This window comes from Calliopsis andreniformis, unplaced genomic scaffold, assembly GCF_051401765.1.
Source record: "Calliopsis andreniformis isolate RMS-2024a unplaced genomic scaffold, iyCalAndr_principal scaffold0019, whole genome shotgun sequence".
NCBI classification, from domain to species: domain Eukaryota; kingdom Metazoa; phylum Arthropoda; class Insecta; order Hymenoptera; family Andrenidae; genus Calliopsis; species Calliopsis andreniformis.
The window spans coordinates 12,506,965-12,511,011 of record NW_027480431.1 but is presented as its reverse complement, the minus strand read 5'-3'; positions in this window follow the sequence as shown (position 1 = coordinate 12,511,011).

Below are 4,047 nucleotides of genomic sequence, written 5' to 3'. Positions count from 1 at the left end.
GCATAAAATGCAAAATAAATAGAACAGTTTTTCCATTGTATAAAACGAATAATTGCTACCAGTGTAAAAGGTATGGTCATTTCTACGTTCCGGGCAACCTAGGCTTCACCCTAGGGCGTTGTTGCACCAGATCGAATAGTTAGGGCCTAGGAAGTGAACGCTAGAAGCATAAAATACAATATAAATACAACAGTTTATCCATCATATAAAACGAATGATAGCAACCAGTGTGAAAGTTATGGTCATTTCTACGTTCCGGCAACCTAGGCTTCACTCTAGGCCGTTGTTCCACCAGATCGAATAGTTAGGGCCTAAGAAGTGAACGCCAGAAGCATAAAATACAATATAAATACAACAGTTTTTCCATCATATAAAACGAATGATTGAACCAGTGTGAAAGTTATGGTCATTTCTACGTGCCGGGCAACCTAGGCTTCACTCTAGGGCGTTGCTCCACCAGATCCAATAGTTAGGGCCTTAGAAGTCAACGCCTGAAGCATAAAATACAAAATAAATAAAACAGTTTTTCCATCGTATAAAACGAATAATTGCTACCAGTGTGAAAGTTATGGTCATTTCTACGATCCGCGCAACCTAGGCTTCACTCTAGGGCGTTGCTCCACCAGATCGAATAGTTAGGGCCTTAGAAGTCAACGCCAGGAGCATAAAATACAACATAAATACAACAGACTTTCCATCGTATATAATGTATATTTGCAAACAGTGTGAAAGTAATGGTCATTTCTAAGTACCGGGCAACCTAGGCTCCACTCTAGGGCGTTGCTCCACCAAATCGAATAGCTAGGGCCTTAGAATTCAACGCCAGAAGCATAAAATACGATATAAATAGAACAGCTTTTCCATCGTATAACAGGAATAATTGCAACCAGTGTGAATGTAATGGTCATTTGTACGTTCCGGGCAACCTAGGCTTCACTCTAGGGCGTTGCTCCACCAGATCGAATAGTTTGTGCCTTAGAAGTCAACGCCCGAAGCATAAAATACAAAATAAATAGAACAGATTTTCCATGTACACAACGAATAATTGCTTCCAGTGTGAAAGAGTTGGTCATTTCTACGTTCCGGGCAACCCTGATTTCACCCTAGGGCGGTGTTCCACCAGATCGAATAGGTAGGGCCATGGAGGTCAACGCCCCAAGCATAAAACACAATAAATATGCAAGAGTTTTTCCATCGTATAACAGGAGTTATTGCAACCAGTGTGAAAGTGATGGTCATTTCTACGTTCCGGTCAACCTAGGCTTCACTCTGGGCCGTTGTTCCACCAGATCGAATGGTTAGGTCCTAAGAAGTCAACGCCAGAAGCATAAAATACAATATAAATATAACAGTTATTCCATCGTAAAAAACGAATAATAGCAACCAGTGTGAAAGCTATGGTCATTTCTACTTTCCGGGCAACCTAGGCTTCACCCTAGGGCGTTGCTCCAACAGATTGAATAGTTAGGGCCTTAGGAGCCAACGGCCGAAGCCTAAAATACAAAATAAATAGAACTGTTTTTCTATCGTACAAAACGAATAATTGCTACCGGTGTGAAGGTTATTTCCATTTCTACGTCGCGGGCAACCTAGGCTTCACCCTGGGGCGTTAGTCCACCAGATGGAATAGTTACGGCATAAGAAGTCAACGCCAGAAGCATAAAATACAATATAAGTACAACAGTTTTTCCATCGTATAAAATGAATAATTGCAAACATTGCGAAGGTAATGGTCATTCCACGTTCCGGTCAACCTAGGCGTCACTCTAGTGAGTTGCTCCACCACATCTAATAGCTACGGCCTTAGACGTCAACGACAGAAGCATAAAATGCAACATAAATTCAACAGATTTTCCATCGTATATAATGTATATTTGCAAATAGTGTGATAGTAATGGACATTTCTACGTACCGGGCCACCTTGGCCCCACTCTAGGGCGTTGCTCCACCAAATCGAATAGCTAGGGCCTTAGAAGTCAACGCCGGAAGCATAAAATACAATATAGATGCAAAAGTTTTTCAATCGTATAACAGGAATAACTGCAAACAGTATGAAAGTACTGGTCATTTCATCGTTCCGGGTAACCCAGGTTTCACTCTAGGGCGTTGCACCACCATATCGAATAGCTAGGGCGTTAGATGTCAACGCCAGAAGCATAAAATGCAACATAAATTCAACAGATTTTCCATCGTATATAATGTATATTTGCAAACAGTGTGAAAGTAATGGACATTTCTACGTACCGGGCAACCTAGGCCCCACTCTACGGCGTTGCTCCACCAAATCGAATAGCTAGGGCCTTAGAAGTCAACGCCGGAAGCGTAAAATACATTATAGATGCAAAAGTTTTTCCATCGTATAACAGGAATAACTGCAAACAGTGTGAAAGTAGTGGTCATTTCTACGTTCCTGGTAACCTAGGTTTCACTCTAGGGCGTGGCTCCACCATATCGAATAGCTAGGGACTTAGCATTCAACGCCATAAGAATAAAATACAATATAGGTATAACAGTTTTTCCATCGTATAAAATGAATAATTGCAACCAGTATGAAAGTTATCGTCATTTCTACTTTCCGGGCAACCTAGGCTTCACCCTAGGGCGTTGCTCCAACAGATTGAATAGTTAGGGCCTTGGAAGTCAACGCCGGAAGCATAAAATGCAATAAAAATACAACAGTTTTTCCATCGTGTAAAACGAATAATTTCAAACAGTGTGAAAGTACTGGTCATTTCTACGTTCCGGGTAACCTAGGCTTCACTCTAGGGCGTTGTTCCACCAGATTGAACAGTTAGGGACTAAGAAGGCAACTCCAGAAGCATAAAATACAATATAAATATAACAGTTTTTCCATCGTATAAAACGAATAATAGCAACCAGTGTGAAAGTTATGGTCATTTCTACGTTCCGGGCAACCTAGGCTTCACCACAGGGCGTTGTTCCACCAGATCGAATAGTTAGGGCCTAAGAAGTGAACGCCAGCAGCATAAAATACAATATAAATACAACAGTTTTTCCATCGTGTAAAACGAATTATTACAACCAGTGTGAATGTTATGGTCATTTCTACATTCCGGGCAACCTAGGCTTCACTCTAGGGCGTTGATCCACCAGATAGAATAGTGAGGGCCTTAGAAGTCAACGCCAGAAGCATAAAATTCAATAAAGATGCAACAGTTATTCCATCGTATAACAGGTGTAACTGCAAACAGTGTGAAAGTACTGGTCATTTCTACGTTCCGGCAACCTAGGCATCACACCAGGGCGTTGATCCACCAGATAGAATAGTTAGGGCCTTAGAAGACAACGCCAGAAGCATAAAATTCAATAAAGATGCAACAGTTTTTCCATCGTATAGCAGGAATAACTGCAAACAGTGTAAGTACTGGTTATTTCTACGTTCCGGGTAACCTAGGCTTCACTCTAGGGCGTTGTTCCACCAGATCGAACAGTTAGGGCATAAGAAGTCAACGCCAGAAGTATAAAATACAATATAAATATAACAGTTTTTCCATCGTATAGAACGAATAATAGCAACCAGTGTGAAAGTTAACGTCATTTATACTTTCCGGGCAACCTAGGCTTCACCCTAGGGCGTTGCTCCAGCAGATTGAATAGTTAGGGCCTTAGAAGTCAACGCCCGGTGCATAAAATACAAAATAAATAGAACAGTTTTTCCATCGTGTAAAACGAATAATTGCTACCCCTGTGAAAGTTATGGTCATTTCTACGTTCCGGTCAACCTAGGCTTCACCATAGGGCGTTATTCCACCAGATCGAATAGTTAGGGCCTAAGAAGTGAACGCCAGAAGCATAAAATACAATTTAAATACAACAGTTTTTCCATCATACAAAGCGAATAATTGCAACCAGTATGAAAGCTAGGGTCATTTCTACATTACGGGCAACCTAGGATACACCCTAGGGCGTTGCTCTTACAGATTGAATAGTTAGGGCCTTAGAGGTTAATGCCCGAAGCATAAAATACAAAATAAATAGAACAGTTTTTCCATCGTGTAAAACGAATAATTGCTACCGGTGTGAAAG